Source organism: Heteronotia binoei, chromosome 3 (assembly GCF_032191835.1).
Source record: "Heteronotia binoei isolate CCM8104 ecotype False Entrance Well chromosome 3, APGP_CSIRO_Hbin_v1, whole genome shotgun sequence".
NCBI classification, from domain to species: Eukaryota; Metazoa; Chordata; class Lepidosauria; order Squamata; family Gekkonidae; genus Heteronotia; species Heteronotia binoei.
The window spans coordinates 147,684,865-147,706,231 of NC_083225.1; the positions used below are offsets into that span (position 1 = coordinate 147,684,865).

Genomic DNA, 21,367 nt, shown 5'->3' on the forward strand with positions numbered 1-21,367 from the left:
CAAGAAGAGCTACCAAAACAATGTCTCAGTAGTGTATGCAGAACATTGCCTTGTGTTGTGGAAAGTGATAGTTGAAAAGGAAAGTGTTTAGATAGTAGTCAGCATTTACACTGTATGTTAAGACTCCACCATTTCACACTGCAGCATTTATCTCCTTTTAGAGATTATATTCCTGTAGGGCTACCTGTCAAATTTTAAATGTTTGTTCATAACCTTTAGCACATGGGTAATACATTGACAAAGTAGACTCTGGTCTCAAGACCAGACCTTTTAATAAAGTTTTCTGTTACTTTTTCATCTTAGTAGAGTTAAGAATATACAGCTGCAGAAGCTTTGTTAAAAGAAGGTCTCATAGAATCGGCAGGAACAATTAGAGTGATGGAAGTGCTCCTGTTATGATTCCCAATTTACTTCTGCAGTTTTCAGGATCAATTTAACAGACATAGAACAAAGTTTGAGTCCAGTGGCACCTTTAAGACCAACAGAGTTTCATTCAAGGTATAAGCTTTTGTGTGCATGCATACTTCTTCAGATACAATGAAATGGAAGTTACCAGTCCATACATATAGGTAGAGAGTGAGCAGTAAATTAGCATACAACATAATGCTGATATTTAACAGATTCAAGGACCAAACAGGAATACCAAGGTTAGTTTATATGGTTACCATTTGGGCTACCATGTTTAATTCAGGGGAGAACATACTATGAAGGAAATAAATATGTCAAAATTGGAAATTGATGGGTAGATGTATCATCAGTTGTGGAATGCTGAGAGTAATTAACTGAGACCCTGCCATTATGCACCATCTGTCTCCTCTCAAGCATGGAGGCGATCTTACAGCCTCTTCTTTTTTAAAGTGGAGCAATTGGCTGTGTAGAGTTATCTCCTGTTCCTCAGAGAAATACTTTCAAATCTATCATTACAAATTATATTACATTCTATTAAACATTACATTACAGTCTACTGTTCTTCTATTCCAATAAAGTGGATGTTTGGGCATACATCCTCTTTGTTTTATTTCCTACTTGCTTCAGACCAACATGACTACCCACCTGACTCTATTAACAGTCATAGTTTTACTTAAACCCTTTTTTGTCTAGTCATATTCCCTTCAACATGGCCATTCTTTACACATGAAAAGAAGCCACAGTCCTTTGAATAGTCTGAGAACAGTCTCCTCAAAGGAAGATCAAAAGTGCTTGCTAATGTCTGATAAATCAGCAGGCTTGTTCCCTTGATGAATTCATGTCTAAATAAGCCATGGTCACTGCTTTGCTATTGAAACCCAGAAGAGTATAGGTTATTTTTGTAGAAGGGGAGGAACTGATGTCTGCAATTTAATATTACTTTGGCAAAGAATTACAAACATGACTTAATTTCATTAACTTTCTTCTCAATTAGTACAAAATGCAAGATAAATAGAAAGGGGGAATTAAGAGATGGTGTCAAGGATGGATTACTTTGTCAATATCAATATTGGTTGTGGTTTAAAAGTGTGTTCTCACTTTATATAGATAGAACTGTGCCTCACTTTATATAGATGGAATAAAGATAGCTGCTGGGTCACCTGTGGTACCACCCTGAGTAGAATTACACTCTTCTGTCTGCTGAAGTCATCAGGCTTAGACGAGTATAACTCCATGTAGATTGCACTGCTAATTATTATTCATTGTACACTTCTCCACAGGAAAACATAATGGCACCGGTGAAAGTGGAAGCAGACCAAAGCAAAATAAAGGTGTGCAGACAAGCAACCAGCTATCTGGCACCGATTCACCAGGAGATGACCATTGTGGCCTGGGTGGTGGGTGAGAGAAAGGAAGTGTAGTCTGCAGCCTTATGCTTTCTTCAGGCTAGAGGTGAGACCAGCAACTCTGAATGGGTAGTGGCTTGAGCAGATGTGGCTGAAGCGAGCTGGGATGCAAGCCCTGGTGGCTATTTAAATTGGCACTCCAGCTGGCTTGTCCTCTCTTCATGTCCTTGGCTTTCCAACCCATCCTGACCCATTGGTTTTCTGAACCATTCCTCCCTGTTTTGCATTCTGGTGTAACATGGATAAGCATGCCCAGGTGACATGGGGACCATGCAGAGTCTTGCGCCCACATGGACCTCTGGGTTATCAGTTCATGGTTATATTCACCAGCTCACCTGTGTAGTTATCGTGTGACAGGTGGGTTGCCTGATGTTGGATCCATCCCCATTCTGTGCCAGTGCTCCTCTGACTATAACCAGTAAAGCTGTGGCCATATATTTAATCCAAACACTGGTTTCTATGGTTTTCTTCCATGGTATTGCCCTCCTATCCTCCCTAGATCCGCAACTGAAAACCAAACTTTTCTCTTACAGGAATTAATAGTGAGCTCTCCAAATAGAATAGGTAATAGGTGTTGTAAGTGCACAGCATGTAGATATGCAAGGCTCCCATACTTATGTTTCTACCAAATGAGAATTCTGTTTGAAGGGAGATTGACTGACTGACTGACTGACTGACTTATTTATTTATTTATTTATTTTTGCTGATTTCTAGTCTGCCCTTTCCTAGGTAGGGCTCAGGGTGGATTACAACATAATAAAATAGTTAAAATCACATCATAAGACAATTAAATTTAAACAGTTAAAACCATTAAAATGAAATAAAATAAGGCAGTGTCAGTGTACAGATATGTACATCCTTCACAGATTGAAACACAGGATGCGGTCAGTGCAGGGAGGCCAATTAGCTGGTGTAAGGACGCCTGCCTGCCTCAGCCAAAAGCCTGGCGGAACAGCTCCGTTTTACAGGCCCTCCGGAATAGCAGTAAATCCGGTAGGGCCCGCATCTCCTTGGGGAGCTGATTCCACCAGGTTGGGGCCAGGACTGAAAAGGCCGTGGCCCTGGTCAAGGCAAACTGGACATCCTTTGGGCCAGGGATGGTCAGAAGATGTTGATTGGCCAATCGTAGAGGCCTCCGGGGCTCATATGGGGAGAGATAGCCCCATAGGTATGTAGATCCCAGGTCGCGTAAGGCTTTAAAAGTTAATACTAAAACCTTAAAATGGATCTGGTACTCAATTGGTAGCCAGTGCAGACTGCGCAGCAGCACTCGACTGCCTGCCCCAGTTCAGTCAGCAAGCGTGCTGCTGCATTCTGCGCTCGCTGGAGTTTCCGGATCAGTCCCAAGGGCAAGCCTGCGTAGAGCGAGTTACAGTAATCCAACCTGGAAGTGACCGTTGCATGGATTGCTGTGGCTAGGTCCTGGGGAGCCAGATAGGGCACTAGTTGTTTGACCTGCCGAAGATGGAAAAAGGCAGACCGTGCAACTGCTGTGACCTGGGCCTCTGTAGAAAGGGTGGCATCCAGCATCACTTGTATATCTCAGGGTTTCCTTTATCACTAAACTAGTAATTATGGGAAACTAGAAGGATCAGACACTTGCCCTTCTGCAAACTGTGCAATTAAAGTAATATATGATTCAGCTCTTTGGTCTGACTGCCTCCTGTCCTGCATGCCAGAAGGCTGTCTGCTCTGCCTCACCTTCAGTGTTATTGGGCACATGTATGTAGGTCACATCCTTTCCCTCAGTGTTCAAAATAACATTGGGGGTTGTTCTGTGTAAAAAATAATAACACCTAATAATAACACTTGCTTTCTGTACATGTAAATCACATAACCTCAGGCATCAGGGTCTAGGTTCATGCTAGCTCATCATCTGAACTAGTATGTTGATTTAATAACCAGATCTTGCACAGAGCAAGACTGCACATGACTACTAGGTAAATGATGGGGAAGGTACTACCGAGAATATGAGGTGAGATAGCCCTGTGTCCAAAAAAGTAGAGGATTTTTAAAAAGTAAACCAGGGATCCCTTAACAAGTAATATTTTAATGTTATTGAATGAAACATTGTCATCATATTGCCTAACAGTGGTGGTTTTTTACTAAAAATGAAAAGGAGTCTCATGACACATTAAAGGTTCAATGAAAGCCTGTTCCACAATAAATGCACCAGTTATAGCTTGAATTTCGAGCAAGCCATTTTTTTGACAGCAAATTAGCTCAAAGCCACTTGTGTGAAATTTTAAGCAGGCCAGTACTGTGCCTCTTCTCTACTAGCAAATGCTCTATACTCTATGCATTTGCTAGTAGAGAAGAGGCACAGTACTGGCCTGCTTAAAATTTCACACTTAAGTGACTTTGAACTAATTTGCTGTCAAAAGAATGGCTTGCTCGAAATTAAGAATGAACGAATAAACAAACAATTATTATAGGGAGTATAAGAGCAATTGGCCATATATAAAAACAGCTTGCTTCTAATAAAAATATTGCAGAGAGCTATTGGCCAGCAAACTCCAGAAGGCTTGTGCATCTGGTTAAATGAATAAGTTTGAACTGGCTTAAGCTCCTAATATAAATAAATGCACTTAAGTGTCATTGAGTGGATGAGAAAACTTAAGAGAGAAGATGTTGCAGAAGAGCATTAATATTGGATTGTTACAAGAGGCTGGTAACCCTGGAAAAAATATAGGAAGGAGTACTCCTGAAGAAGTCCATTGACTAAATGAGCCTATATTCAGGTGTTCATAGGACCTTTCTTGTAATATTAGAATGTGAGAATGGACCTCTGTGATAATATTATGTGAAATTGTTATTTCTAGTGAAGTGCAAAAATATATTTAAAAGGTTTTTAAATGTTTTTATTAAACATTGTTAGCCAGTACATCACAGTATTTGTTTCTTTCATTGCCTGTCTTATCAACTGTGATCCTATTTTGTTGATTATACTGTTTCTGTTCATCAGCATTCCTCCTGTGACAGCCACTGTGACATGGCAGTCAGTGCTTCAGAGCAGGGTCTGCCAGACCCAGGTTCCTTCTGTGGAAGCTGACTGGGTGATTTTGGACCACCCACATGCTGTCAGCCTTACCTACCTCCCAGGGTTGTTGTGTGGATCAAAAGGGGGAGAGGGAAATTAATGTAAACTGCTTTGATCCCCACTGCAGAGAAATACTGTCCTTTTCCTACGTAGAGGCTGAAGGGAGGGTGGGGAGGAGATGGAAAGCAATCTACCCTCATCTCTTAAGCCTCCCATCCCTTCTTACTCATTCTATCCCCCTTCTCTGATAATCTACCCTATATTTCCCCACTGTCTCTGTTTCCCTTCCCAACAGCTGCCTTCTTGACATACCTTGCCTCCCTCTACCTTTCCCTTCCCTCCTTCCCCCCCACCAAGCCACAACACTCACCCACAGCAAATTCTAGTTCCTGTTGTATTTCCTCCCCACAATGGGCCTTATTACTAGTGAATGTCCGTGTATAGAAACAAAATTTCTTTCATCAGTCACTGTCATACATGCTGTGCCTTTGGAAACTGTAATTGGGTAAATGCACAGATTGAACTTGCTTGAAAGAGAATTCACTTCCTCATTCAAGAGAACAGGTTATTTGATCTGGAGAAATGTCCTAACTCATGTGGGTCAAAACAAGTCAGCAGGATTTCTTAGAGCCATCTAAGCTAACAGTAAAATGCCTAATTTAAAGATTAAACCTTGGGAACAGGGTTGAAGTTTAAGTATCCTTTTAAAATCTTTTTTTAGAATAATTAACAACATCTCCAGATATATTGATGCAGTTGTCTGACAGGAAATCCAGAACCTTGATTAAAGGAGTTAGAATAGATTAAAACAAAGCACATTTCACTCTGGAATATGTCTCCTTTTGTTTTTTAGCCATTTTTACATTTAAAATGTTGGTGCTATCCCATCCCAGCTTCCTTAGCTCCATTGTTAATAGTCCATTGTGATCCTGATTTTAAAAAATAAATAAATTAACTAACAATTATAATGTAGTGTAGCTGAGCTGGTAGAGCTAGATTTTTAAAATTAGCAGCATTTCAGAGCTAGCATGTGCTATAGAAGTGGAAAGCGCAAAACATACTCTGCAATGTAGACCTAGTTTAGGGTTGTGGCTAAAAGACTGGGCTACAAATCAATGGTCCCTGGTTTAATTCTTATCTCTGCCATTAGTTCTCAGCTCTGTAGGCAAGCTAAAAACTGCTAGCCTCAGCCCACAGTCTGTAAAAGAGGGTGACGTTGACTTTCCTTGCATAGTGGGTAAACAGATTGCTATAGAAAATGTGTATAGAGCTGTTTGAATTTATAAATGTAGTAATTGTTGTTAATATTATAATTGAATATAATCTGAAACAGTCAAATATAAAGAAACAGTGGTTTTGTTGTACCTTCAGTCGAAAGTTTAGACTCATCTGCTGTTTGGGAAAACTTTGTCAATGCCATTTAAATTTGTCTGATCTGTTCTCTTGAACGCATATTTTTCCCCCTGAATGTTTTCTCCCTGCCTTCTCCTCCCTTAAAATTGTCCTGTATCCTGTAAAACTCCACATATTGATATGCTATAAATAAATAAGGGATAAAATAAGCTATTTGTTCCATTGGTGTTTTTTTTCCCTGAGCATGGGGGTCAATTTGTCTGGATTAACAGTGATTTACAATGCAGTCCTGTACAGATTTCTGTGGGTTTAAAAAGGTAAAGGTAGTCCCCTGTGCAAGGACCAGTCATTTCCAACTCTGGGGTGACGTCACATCACGACGTTTTCACGGCAGACTTTTACGAGGTGGTTTGCCATTGCCTTCCCCAGTCATCTACACTTTCTCCCCAGCAAGCTGGGTACTCATTTACCGACCTTGGAAGGATGGAAGGCTGAGTCAACCTTGAGCAGGCTACCTAAACCCAGCTTCCACTGGGATCGAACTCAGGTCGTGAGTAGAGAGTTTGACTGCAGTACTGCAGCTTTACCTCCCTGCACCATGGGGCTCTTTTTTGTGGGTTTAAACTAAAGTAGTTTGGCTTACATGGTTGCGCTATAAACCTGCTACAATTCTGCATCAACTTTGAGGCATTAGATCTCTTGAAAAACTGTGGATTAAGTTTATGGTCACTGGGATACTCAGAGTTAACAGTATCGTTTCAAAATTCCAAAATGGACACAATTCTCAGAAAACAAGTTATTTGAAAGCTATCTGTGATAAAAAAAAAAAATTACCTCATTGGTATGTGAGGGCCATAAAGATTAAAAAGGCAAATTTTATGGATAAGGACATACCAGAATACATTGGACCTCATCAGGATCATATTTTTAAAATTTGAGTCATATCTTAGTTTTTAATTGTTCAGTTTTCTTTGTGCATGCATTAAACATTGATTTCCCTCTATTCTTTCTGATAATCCAGGGTTGGTTTTTTCCCCTGAGGTGTAAGATTTTAAGGTTTCTGTCAAGATATAATTCAGCTTTAAGCTGAACTGAATCCTAAATTATTACTATTGTATAGGGTCCTATAAAAATAGTTTGGGGTCTTAGTCAGAACTATAGTAATAAATGTGGTGTGTAGACTTTGAAAAGTATTAAGAACAGAATCCTCGTGAAGTTATATGGGCCACCTGTACAAGATGTAACTCTACTGAGAGTTAAACCCCTCTGTGGATTTGCTCTTGTAAGAAACAGCCTTGTCAAGACTTGCAGCTGCCTTTTGAAGCACTTACTCTCAGGTCTCCTTTGGTAGTTAGGGTAGTATGAGTATTTTATGAATGGTGTAATGAAAAGCACTGTGATATTAGGGAACCTTTTGGAGTTACAAAAAGCTCTTATCACAGTTCATGAAGTGGTTGTCATTCTACTTTTTCTGATTCTCCATCTTTTCTGATTCTGGTTGTATCTAGTTTAACTCTTTTAATGCTCATGGTAACAGCTAGATTTGGTGTTTTCTGATGACAGTTGACAGCTGTACAGGTAACATACGTTCAGCTGGTGTTTGCAATCATTGCCCCAGAGAATCAGAATCCTTTAATACTGCTAACAGTTCAGATAGCCTAGTTTTACTCCATTCTACTTAGCTTCACTTACGTTTCAAATCTATTTCAGTAAATCCTTTGGGGTATAATTGTCTGCATTTGCTGGTGCTGTTGTCTTAATTCTTTTGCAGGTTTTGGTAAATGATATATTTTGCAACACTACTGCAATGCAGTCTGTTAATTTAAATTCATATGCTGTGAACCAGCACTAAATAGTAAAGCACCCTCTCACTGAAATTAATCCTACCAAGTGGTAAATGAACCCAAAATACCCTTTGTTGGCATAAGAAAAGATTTCAGTGTGGCCACTCTAAAATTTACACAGATGTATTACAGATTTAATTGGCTTTCACAGAGTCTCATTTGGAATTTGGCAAGTGTGTAATTTAGCAGGATTACCAGTTTTTAATTAAACTGTGATTCTGCTGGTACATCTCCAAAGACATAATATATTTGAATCCTCTTTATTCCCAGCTCTTAATTATTGTAATGCACTGGTACCGTGCTAATTTTTAGTTTCTGATTCTTTATGTGAGAAGTTGCAGCTGCTGTAACTCATTATTTCCATTACAAATAGTGATTCATATTTCCATATGTAAGCAGGAGATCTCATGGTGGGTATGAAATTAAGCAATGTCACTGCTGTGTAGAAGGAAATGCTTAAGCTACATATGGATACAAGACATTACGTTTTAAGTACATATGTTTTCAATAGAATGTGGTGACTTAAGGTCCCCTGCCTGTTTCTAAAGCATTTTGTATGAATTTTCATGTGATAAATGCTGTTGGACAGCGATACTCAGGAATGGTGATTGTATTGCTTCCAGAGGTCAAGTTATCCAACAAGGACTTTTTTCTAAGGGTCCCAAAGAACATGCCTCAGGTCTGCATTGGAGAGTGAGTGATATACTCTGGATGACAAAGCAGTTCACTTTTTTGGGTCTCTGTCAGTTTTAGGCTCTGTCCAGTCTGCTAAACTGGGTGTTACTTCTTATTCTGTTACTGCAGTTTAGGGCTTCCTGATAGAAAGCACATCCAACTTAGATGTCTTAATTATAATTGAAGTGCTTAACATCTAATTATTTTGCTCAGTTTGTGACATCAAAGCATTTGTGGGAGGTAAATGTAAATTGTCCCATTTGTGACAGAATGACCTTAACTGGTCCTAATTAAGATTTGGCCATGGGGGTGGAGCAGAATGTATATTTTGTTTGGAAAGGCAGAACTAATTTAAAGTTTAAAATTTCAGGCTTTATGTTATATTAAACAGATGTTTTCTATATTTAAAAAAAGATTTATTAAGATACTTTAGATTCTTAAAAATACTTTGGATTTGGGATAGTGTTTCTGAGATTTCTTTATTTATTTATTTATTTATTACTTTATATTTATATCCCGCCCTCTCCGCAAGCGGACTCAGGGCGGCTTACAATATCATAAAAACAATCAATTTCATAAAACATATAAAACCATAATACATTTATCAGGTTAAAAACTATTACGATATCTCAGTCTAGTCTGGCGGTATTAGGTTCTGACTATGACCACCAGCTTCTGTAGGATGTCCGGTGGCAGCCCATTTTCAGTCAACCAGAAAAGCCTGCCTGAACAGTTCGGTCTTACAGGCCCTGCGGAACGCCTGTTCCCTTCCATTTACCACAATAAAGCGATACCGGAGGAAGTCTATCCAGGAACTGGCCTGCATAAATTGCTCATTGGCTTCCTTACAAACAGTTGTATGTATGTTCATACGTGTAATATGCTAAAAGGACTACCGCTGCCTAACATCACCTGCATAGTTCTGAGAACGTAAAAAAAAGTTAAGTTGCAGTATGTAGGGTATATTTATATTAGAAATAAATATTGTGGAGTGATAGCTGTTTTTAAAATCTGTTGATGGTTTTATGTCATTGGCATTGTCAAGAAAGATGTATGCTGAACATCATGTTTATCCAAAGGGCGATGTGGGAACTGCTTTCCAGCTTCTTATCTTTCAACACCACCTGCAGCACAATAGCTGGTTTCTGAAGCCTGCCAGTGTACAGAGATTAAACTGATGTAAAAAATCTACTTGATTTGACAAGGTAGAAAGGGCTTAACAAAAGTAAATTCCAGTTGGCTGAAATAATCGGCTTCTGTAGCCTAAAACTAGGTGGGACTTGGTTCCAGATGTCATAAATCTGCATGCATTTAAGCTTGTTAACTGACTTTATGAAACTGGAACAAAGCTGTTCCTAGTTTTGAGGCTCTTAAAGCATTGGTCTTTCTTTTTCAAAATAAAGATCAGAAAAGAAATTAAACAGTAAAGAGTAGGTTTATCATTCATATTAATAATTCGGTACCTGTTGAGGACTTTCCTTCCCCCATTGTTATTTTTTAATGCTAGTCTGCTTTTTCAATTAATTCATGAGAGCTTCCACCATTTTAAAGCAGCTTTTCAGCTATATATTCTGTTAATGAGAATATTGTCGCAAATAATCCTGATTGCCCTTGCTGCTCCTAAATGGTGTCCTAGGTAGGCATTGCTCAAGCTGAGAACTGCTTAGCTTTTAACAATGTGATAGCAGTCCATGTTCTCCAACCACACACAAAAACTGAACTGGGGCATGTTTTTCCCCTACACACACCCTAGCTGCCAGCTTCCCCACTCTCTCTTTGGGCTCTGATACATACTCTTCTCAGTATGACCACTTTTTATTGAATCCATTAACTGTTCAGTGATTTAGTGTACCAGGTACTCATCTATGCCAAATTTCATTGCAGTGGTACCAGATCTCACAGCATTGTTCTTTTGCAAAAGTGCAAAAAATTAATTCCTATTTAAATGGTAAAAGGTGTTGTGTTTAACATTTTAAAATGTGTGCTATGATTCTAGGTTGTTGTTTTGTGTGTGTGTGTGTGTGTGAGAGAGAGAGAGAGAAAGAGAGGGAGAGATATAGTCTTCCTCCTGCCCAAGGTCGTCCCAAATAAAAAAGGGCTGCCTGAAAGATACCTGCTGCTGTCACCACGTTTTAACATTTTGAAATCTTTTCAGCTGAACATTTGTTTATTTACATCCCTAACCAATGGGGGCCCAGTGAAGTAAGTTAGTCTGACTGTGTGTGGCAGATCCAAGGCACTAGGGTACCTAGCCTATTTGGTGCCCAGGGCAGATAATTTGTTAACATCCCTCTTCTGTTTTTTTTGCCATCAAGTCACAGCTGATTTATGGTGACTCTCACTCATGCCATAGAAGTTTTCTGGATGACCTTGGGCCGGTCACATTACTTTCAGCCTAGCCCTGGCCTGGATAACCCCAGGAGAGTCTAATCTTGTCAGATTACAGATGCTAAGGAGCGCTGATGTGAAGGCAGGCAATGGCAGACCACCTCTGAAGTGTCTTGCCTGCAGAGTTGCCATAAGCCAGCTATGACTTGACAGCAAAAAACAAAGCATCATATCACTTCTGTTCTGAGCAGGCACTTGGCTTCTGTTCTCCATTTTGAAGCCCAAGAGTTGAGCATCCCAAACATCTACAAGGCATTTTTGAGGGCTAGGAGTCTGCCTTTGTTCTAACTTTTAGTAACAGTAGCCAAAGCCTCACAAGAGAGTGATCACAAGCTTCACCCAACTGGATGTTAAGAAACACATTACCCCCTCCTCCCTCGCAAGAAACATGCTACCCCATCCTCTATTGTTTCCAAAAGACTAAAGTCAAACCAGAGAATCTCTGCGGTGGAGACTGAAGGAAACAGCAAAACAGGTGCAATGTACAGAATACCCAGCATAATATTAACAAAGGTTTGCTACTGTATTACTATTTAATATCTTTCACTAAGCATGGTAGGAATGGGAAAGTCTTGAGACCAAGAAGTGAAAATAAAGGGGGAAGGTGACACAGAAAAATTGTGAAGGAAGACAGAAATAAATGAGAAGTGACAGGAAAAGAGGAAGAGAAATTAAGAGAGGGAAAGGTTGTTTTTATCTTGCTACAGCACTCTACGGATGGCTTTGCTAGATCTGACTGAGATGGGTGCAAGGAAAGGGAGAGAAAAAGGCTAGGCTATTGGGGAAAATGACCTGCAGGCTGGCAATTGCTATAGCAGATATTAGCACAATCTGCTGATGAAGTTTGCAAGCTTAGCCAATTCTAGAGGTTTTTTCCTGTGCTCAGACTTTAGAGATATACAGATATACATATTTAGAGATATACAGATATCTATATTAAAGTATACCTAGATAAATGTACAGAGATGAATTCAGAACTGTTGACATGAATAGATTTGTTGCAATGGTCTTTGAAGGTGTACATGTCACTGATTCCAGCATGCAGTTTGTATAATGTGAAGCAAAAAGCAGTTGAAAATATAGCCTACAGCAGGGGTGTCAAACATGTGGCCCATGGGCTGGATTGGGCCCCTAGAGGACACCTATCAGGCCCGCAATCAACTCACCATTGTCTGCTTCCTTCTCCCTCTCTTGCTTCCTTCTGCATCACAGCTTGCTTTGCTAGGCTTGCTCAATCAAACTACAGAGCAAAGCCTCTATTGTCTCCATTGGCTGACCAGCACAAATTTGTGTACAAAAGCTCACAACGCCCAGCCAATTTATTTATTTATTTATTTGAGATTTATATCCCGCCCTTCCCACGAATGGCTCAGGGCGTTTCCCCCTGGGTCTTAGGCTCAAAGCATTGACCATGAGATTTCTGTAACGAATGTCAAAAGTTGGTTTGCAACTTACAGATACATACTTAAACAACACCTGAACAGCATACTCAAGATTGCTGTAGCACAGACATTACATATTTTGATGCAATAATTCAGAACAAGAGGTGTCAGTTATCAGAGATAAATAAACAAAATATTGCAAGAGTGCTCATCTGTTAAGCATGTTTTACATTTTTAAAAAATATTTAATTAATCTTTGTGTCCTTTATAAAGTTTATGTCTCTTTTACTTGACATTACATTTTATGACACAAATGGCCCAGCCTGATAAGGTCTCATTTATGTCAGATCCGGCCCTGGTCTATAGTTAAGCTGTCTGTGTGACCTTGTGCAAAAACTATACTTCATTTCTGTAAATTTCCACAAAATGCTGTACTTTTTTTTTTAGAGTGATGATCTTTAGTACATATGTTTAAGACAAAACAAAAAGCCAGTCTTATTCCTTTAATAATAATAATAATAATAATACTTAGTATTTATATAGCCGGGAATGACCATTTGTACAAAATGTCTTCTCTACCTCATGGATGTTGCATGTCAAACAAAGAGTTAATGATGTTTAACAGTCGGCATAAACTATCTCTATAAGCCTAGATTACCTCATTTATGTCATAAGATACAAATACAATCCAAAAGAGGTTGCAGAAAGAGAACTTGCCTGTAATGTATATGTTTCATGCAAAGACATCAGAAATATGCCCTCCCAAAGGACCACTTATTACAAGATTGAAGCTAATTGAACTTCAGTTACAATTAAATTGCCACAAAAATGTATTCACAACAGCAGCATTTCTGTCCAAAAGACTGTTCTTAATCATTTTAGTATACAAATGGCAAACACTATGTCATTCTGATATATGCTGTGTACTAAAATATCTACCATTCACATATAATTTGATTAGACTGCTGTCTCCAACAAAATTAGTTTCCATACTGGTTCAAGAACATGAAATATGTTTATGCAATAGTCTCTTCTGTTGTGTAGAAACACTTAAGGTTGTAAAGAAGTGGTGTGCAATTAATTGTTTCTCTCTCTCTCACACACACACACACACACACAGAGTTCTTTATGTTGGGACGTATACTGGAATCTTCTAATATGTTAAAGCACAAGCCAATAGATACTGGCAAGGTTTCATTATGATACTTGGTCGAGAAATAACATTTAGGATTGGGGTACTCTTGTAATACCTTTTATGCCCTATGTTTACCAGCTGAGGTATAAAGGATTGTTCTATAACCCCATGAAACATAATGAATATCCTGTTCCTTGAAACTTTTGTGAAACTTTCTAGACAAATCAAACAGCAATAGATGCATGTTTTTTCCTAATTTCTGAATTGCCAACTCTAAAGTGTAGCATAATGCTATATGTTGAGTAACAATGCAAAAACTCATTTAATAAATAATAAGAAGAAATTGGATTTATACCCCACCTTTCACTCCGAATGTCAAAGTCTTGTAGTGGCTTTACAATCTCCTTTACCTTCCTCCCCCACAACAAACACCCTGTGAGGTAAGTGGGACTGGGAGAGCTCTCACAGAAGCTGCCCTTTCAAGAACAGCTTTGCAAGAGCTATGACTGACCCAAGGCCATTCCAGCAGTTGCAAGTGATGAATCAAACCCAGTTCTCCTGGATAAGAGTCCATGTACTACACCAAACTGGCTCTCAGTTTCTATTTTAAAAGTAATTTCTATTTAAAAAGTCATTTCAATATCAAAAAGCTCACTATCTAGCCCATGTACATATTCTTACATAGTTATCAGCTCTGCTGTTTATGTTTCAATAATAGAAATTATCCTGTTAATGTGATTAATGGAGCACAGCAGTGCAAAATGCACATTCAACAGGCACAGGCAGTTCAAGAATCCACAAGTAGCCCCTTGCCACATTTTCCAACCTTGAAAAATGTTTACAGCACTGTAAAATGATAAACAAAGTTTAAAGGCTTAGGCCCTTTTCAAACTGACTTTGTATTCTGTTTTAGTAGCTGGTTGCTAATGGTTTTTCCCCCCTGTCATTTCACATAGACCCATTTTAGTAACGGGCTGCTAGCTGAATTTATTTACCTGTTCAATCACACCTGCTTGCATTGGATTAGCAAAGTTAATAGTCAATAGAATCAATACGACACAATGGGCCAACAATGAATAACATCCAGTTTAGAAATGTAATGTGAAAAGGGCCTTAATCTCTTGAGCCCCTGTTGTTGAGGTGCTAATTTTCCCAACAGTATCATTAATATCCAGCTTCACTGCAAGAGGCTGGTGCTCAGAATTCAATCTGAGAGGGGAAGAAGAGGCAGAAATTCCTCTGATGTCCAGGTGACTGCTTGGCATCAGGGTATCATTCCATGTGATGCTTGAAATGTTTACTTGCATTTTGCATCCCCTGCAGCTTTTTTGGTCTCTTTGGATGGGAAAAGACAGAGATTTGGGTTTTGTTGTTTTATCTTGCTTTTAACTGAAAATACTCTTTAACCATTATTGTAAAAGGCCTTGAACCATGAGATTAGGTGAGGTACAAATGTTTTAATAAACAAGATCTTCTCATAATACATCTATGACTGACTACGGAATCCTGAGTTCCTCTTGTCGAAGCCCATTGAAATCATTAACTGTGCATAGGATTGTATTGTAATAATAGTTATACAAAGACAACCCTTAGCCCTTTTACAGTATAAAACTGCTTTTGCCTGACAAATTGTAAAAAGGGTGGCATCATAAGTTATAGAAAGTGCTTTAGGTTTGTGGTGATGATATGACAGGTGTTGTGCAATGTTACAGTTATTACCTAGACGCTTAGAGAGATTTGTTTTTAAACATTCTAACTTGTGTGGGAAAGGGGGAATGCTGTGTGTTCTTCTGTGCCAGAAATAGCTTTTCTTAACTTCCAGGGAGCCACTAATTTATTTAATACACATGGAGAACTTTTTCATGCTAAATGACATTCTGCATTTTACCCCTTCCATCTGGAAGCTAGTACCCAGAGTGAAAAACCGCATCATGTATTTTTAGGATTAAACCATCTATTACTGATAGATAATGACAGAGCAGAGGGAGAAGGCACCAGTTAGTCTGCGTTAGCTCATGTACTCTGGATAACTCTTTAGAGAACTTGTAGGAGGCTTTTTTCTGTTTTGTTTTGTAAAAAGCTGAAATTCTGTTCTGACAACTTATTGCATTTTTGACGTGACAAATGGCCTCTTCTCAAGTCATTGATAGGTCACTGTACTAACTCCTCATACTCTTTTCCTCATTGTTTCTTCAGACTGACTGCTGCATAGCTGTGCTATTTTGCCTCACCATAAACTTACCAACAGTTTGTCACCTAAAATAAAATTCTGCCTAATAAAAGCAAGGAAAAAAGAACTTTGAGGTGCAGAAATCAACAGATGCTTGCCAGATGGCAATTGTCTGCTCCATTCAGCTATAAAAATGTGGTGTGCTTATTAGTTTAAATTTCATAATTTTTAACAGAATTTTTTATCTGCACTTGCTTGTAGCATTTGCTTGAATTTGGGCATACATAACTCTGGGAATATGCAGGAAATCACTGTTGACTCCACTTAACTGATATGACCATACAAAGTGCTTACAGGAATTCCCCCCGCTGTTAGTATGCGCTTTAAAATGGACAGGCAGTTCTTAATGGACAGCTTACTAGGTTTCTGACATGTGAGAAAACAGACAGATCTAAATGTGCTTGTACAGAGTTTTGAACTGACTGATGGCCATGCGGGAAGGTTGATTTATAGTGGTGTTTCAACCTTCCTGTGCTTTACTGTGCATGTGTAATGTTGGTCAAAATAATTAGCACTGGTCTCTTGGGTGAATCATCTCATAGCAGTACTGCAGAAAGGCTAAGACAAAGACCAGCCTGTAGGCCTTATATTGGCCTGGATCCAGCAATGCACAAATATAAATGGATTTAGTAAAGTTCTGCTAGTGTAGGATGTTGTGCAACACCTGGTGCTGTCCTGCCTGTGTTTGAAGTAACCAGAAATTGGTTGCACAAGAGCTTGTGCAGTAAGTCTGACTTTGTCTTTCACAAAAGCTCTAGCACAGGTGGCAATTTTGTGCTGGATCCAATGTCTTGTCTTCACAAACACACAGCATCTGTCTTATTATTTGGGATAGACTAAGGTAGCCAACATCCAGGTGCTAATTGGAGATTTCCTAGAATTACAACTGTTCTCAAGGTGACAGAGATCAGTTTTTCTGGGAAATATACTTTTTGGAAGGTAGCCTCTACAGCATTGCAACCCATTGAAGTCTGCCCCCTCCCCAGGCTGTACCCCCAAAATCTCCAGCCATTTCCCAACCCATAGCTGGCAACCCTAGGAATAGACACAGCAAGTATATTATTCCCATGCTGCGCAATTTTTCTTGTATTTAACTAAAAGGAGACTCCAAAAGCGTGTCTTAGCGCTTTGACATGACTGAGTAGTGAACTTAAGAAGAACCTTGCTGAGTTGCAGCAGAAGTCAATATATTCCAGCAGTGTTCTTCCCAACTGGATAAACCTGTGTGCTATTCACATGCAGAGTGTGAAAGTGGGAACCTTTCTGTACTCTGCCCTCCGGCAACTAGTATTAAATGATTTACTGCAAACGAATATGCAAGTTTCATTTATCGTTATAGCAAGTATCCATTAATCAATCTATCTTTGAATTTGTCTGAGCCCTTTTCAAAGTAATCTAGTCACTAACAAACCTTATAGCACTAAAGTACATAAATTTTTTAGGTATTGTGTGAAGAAGTATTTGATTTTTTCTGTCAGATATCTACTGCCAGTTTCATTGATTATGGGATGCAGAGAAAAACATTCTCTCAATATTTCCCCCCCACTACGTACATAACTTTATAAACTATTTGCCAAGTCTTTACCCTTATCTCCTCCCCTCAATTTAAAAAAAATCCCAAATGTTATAGCTTTTTCTCATGCAGAATATTTTCCAAAGCTCTGATCATTCGAGTTGGCATTTTCTGCGCATTTACCTGCTCTACAGATGTAGGTGTGTGTGTGTAATGCTGCCAGTTTTATTTTCATCCTGTACTAATAATCATCTTTAGCATGGAATTTGCCCTTTTCCTTGCCATGACATACTGCGTTGATATTTCCATTGAGCTGCACCAAAATCCCAATTTTTTGAAGTGTGCATCCTGTGGGGTTATTAATTGGAATGGCTAGCACTGATATTTGTGTGAGGGAGAACTATAAAAGTTTTGTTTAGCCCTTGGCCTCTTATGGTAGAAGTGACTAACTTGTAATGGTAATTGGTAAGGTACTGACAAAATAGCTATAATGCAAGTTCCTGTAGCAGTGCAGGGTGTGTACTTTTTAAATACAAGCTAGTGTGCTGGTAGGAGAAACTTGGTAATAGTTAACAGGATTATTCAAATAGCCAAGCTGTCTCTGGGAGAGAGACACATTTTGTCCAGTCTTCAAACAAAGGGGAGGGATGGTGGCTCAGCAGTAGAGCATCTGTTTGGCAAGCAGAAGGTCCCAGGTTCAATCCCCAGTATCTCCAACTAAAAAGGGCACAGGAAAATAGGTATGAAAAAACTCAGCTTGAGACCCTGGAGAGCCGCTGCCAGTCTGAGTAGACAATACTGACTTTGATGGACTGAGGGTCTGATTCAGTATAAGGCAGCCTCATATGTTCAATGCTTCATCTTCTTTTTATGTGGGCACTATAGGTTTTGCTCAGCCTTTGAATTTATGTTATCTTTTTCTGTGCAACAGCTGTGCTTTTAACATCTGCATTTTTATTTAGCATTTTTGTATCCTGCTTTTCCTCTGAGGAATCTCTCTGCATCCTACATGGAGTTTCTTTTTATCTTCATAACAAACTTAAATGGTAGGTTGGTCTCCAAGACAGCAGTTTGTCAAAGAGGCCAGATAACTGAACAAGGATTTGAATCCAGATCTCCTGGACTCTGCACTTTCTCCTGTGCTTCTGAGAAATTTTTAGCCTATTCTCTCTCCTTACTTCCACCAAATTTTGTTCTGTCTGTGACTCACTCATTCTCAAATCAGAAGCCCAATCTTTATGAAAACTTGTAAGAGATTGTCAGAACTGGTAAAGGGAAAAATAGTTTGTGAAAGATTTGACACTTCTTTTTTTAGCCTGATAATTAATGGGAAAAATGTAATTACTCCAAAATGTACCATTATGGACCAACTTTTCAGACTTGCAAATAAAGGAAAGAAAAAGTAACTGCTGATTATGATGATAATGCCAGAGGGGTAGCCTTGCTAGTTAGTTGCAGCAAAAATAACCAGGAATCTAATGAACACCTTGAAGAGTAATGAAATTTTATCCCGGTGTAGGCTTTAATTTCCCCATATTGCTTTTGCCACAAAGGTGCCACAAGACTCCTGTGTATTTTTGCCTGCTAATTATGAATTGAAGTAGGCTTAAAGAAAGGAGCACATAGTTGTTTTCCCTTAACAAAATGGCATGCAGTATGGTGAGATGAAACAATACAATGTCAGAACATGACATAACTTGTTAGAAAAGCTATGATTTTAATTGCGGTATCCAGCACTAACAGTTCTTAAAAAACTCTTAAAGAACTGTAGATGCAAAGAAACGTGAAAACCACATGCAATATTAATCAATTGTGTAACATTTCATTGTAAGTTGAGAACAATTCTTACAAACACCTGAATTTGCTAAACTGCAATAGTTCAGTGGCAGGTGTGATTCTAAGGAATAAAAGATATTAATCTTGATACATTCTGTTGCTGAAGCTTCAAAGTACCTTTTTTCAGCAGATTGCATTAGGTCGTATTAAGTCCTAATCAATCAGATTAAAAAGTTCCAGATTTCCACAGTAAATAAACACCATTTATGTAAAGAATATATAAAAATACCATGAACAGCAGTAGCAAGTGGTTGTATCTTGGATTGATTATTTCAACCTGTTCTATATGTGGCTGCCCTTGAAAAATGTTCTAGAAACTTTGGTACAAAATGCTGCCACCGCATCTTGGGCAGTCTTTAACAAACTTCATCTCTCTATATGTAAAAGGCAAGCTGTGTTGCCAACTACTCACCTTGCTTTGGCTGAGCTGCATGTCGCTCAACTCAACAGGAAGCAACCCAACCTCCCAGCCCGAGGACAGATGAAGATTGGGCCACTGATGAAGCTGCCTTCACTGATGACGCTGCCTTCACTGATGACTCACTTTTCCTTCAGGGGCCATTGCTAGGTAACCATAGTACTCCAAGCTTGGTTATGTCAGTAAAAGGTAGGGGGAGTAGGCCCTTTCTAGGCCTGTTATGGCCTGTAAGGGAGAACTTATTGGGGCCAGTCCTGACTAGGGTTGCCAGCTCCAGGTTGTTGGGAAATTCCTGGAAATTGTATGGTGGAGTCTAAGGAGGCCAGAGTTTGGGGAGGAGAGAGATCTCAGTTGAATATAATGCCATAGAGTCCATCCTACAAAGCAGTTATTTTCTCCAGTGGGGGGGATCTGTTGTCTGGAATTCAGTTTTGATCCCAGGAGGTCTTCAGGCTCCAACTGGAGGTTGGCTACCCTAGGCCTGGCAGCACCCTCTGGATGACTTGATGCCACCTGACTGACATGACTTAGCTAGGCCTGGCTGCTTCCTACTCTTCAGCAGCAACCACCCTATGACAGCCAGTGTGGTGTAGCAGTTGGCGCTTTAGAGTAAGGTCTGCCAGACCCATGTTCTTGCTGTGGAAGCTAACTGGGTGATTCAGACCAGTCACAGACCTCACAGTGTTGTTGTGCAGATCAAAAGAGGGAGAGGAGAATGATGTAAGCTGCTTTGGTCTCCTCTTCATAAAGACTATCTTTTTCCTAGGTAGAGACTGCACGGAGGGGGGAGGAGATGGAAAGCTGAAGTCAGAGGGGCAGATAAAAGTAGGTTGATAGTTAGCTGGGAAGGAGATAGAATTGCCAACTTCAGGTTGGGAAATTGCTGGAGATTTGAGGGCTGGCGCCTGGAGAGGGTGGGGTTTGATGAAGGGTGGGACCTCAATCAGGTACAATGTAATAGACCACCCTTCACACCAGTCATTTCCTCCTGGGGAACCATTGTTGCAGATCTCCAGGAGAGGGCTGGAGATCACTCAGAATTATAACCGCTCTCCAGATGGCAGAGATCAGCTCCCCTGGAGAAAATGGCTGCTTTGCCATTTTGACACAGAAAATGACTCTGTGTCATTATACTCTGCTGAGGTTGCTTCCCTCATGCTTTGGCCCCCACTGTGGAGAAAGACTGTACTTTTCCCAAGTAGAGACTGCAGGGAAGGGGGGGAGATGGAAGGCTGAAGTCAGATCAATTCCCCTACAGCAAATGGCTGCCTTGAGGCGCATACTCTATGGTATACCATAACACAACCATGCTAGGCTAAAAAAAGACAGACACAAGCACACGCTGATGCTAAACACTGCAAGGCTAAACACAACAGGAAGAGGCAACAACGCAATACAGATTAAAGGAATGTTGAGTTTCAATAGCTGCATGATCATCATCATGCTATGATGCCACTGCAAGTTGATGCTGAGTGCCCAAGGCCAGGACACTTGCCCAGAGCCTCTTTCTAGAGCCCATTGTATTTATTTCCACAATGAGCTGTATTCTTAGCCAATTCGTGTTTTTTCAGGTTCAGTTCACATTGCCAGTCATTACCAGTGTTTTTTTTTTTACAGGAACACAGTTCTGGCTGGCTTGACATCAGGGGGTGTGGCTTAATATGCAAATGAGTCCCTGCATGGCTTTTTCTACAAAAAAGCCCTGATCGTTGCTGTTAAAGCTTTAAATAGTCACTACC

General features: G+C 39.6%; 1 protein-coding gene across 2 annotated transcripts in view; it reads left to right on the top strand.

Annotated features, from left to right (window-relative positions):
- The window catches only part of CMSS1 (cms1 ribosomal small subunit homolog), a 297,016-nt gene that overhangs the window by 119,665 nt on the left and 155,984 nt on the right, over window positions 1–21,367 (top strand). The gene's annotated exons all lie outside the window — the stretch shown is intronic.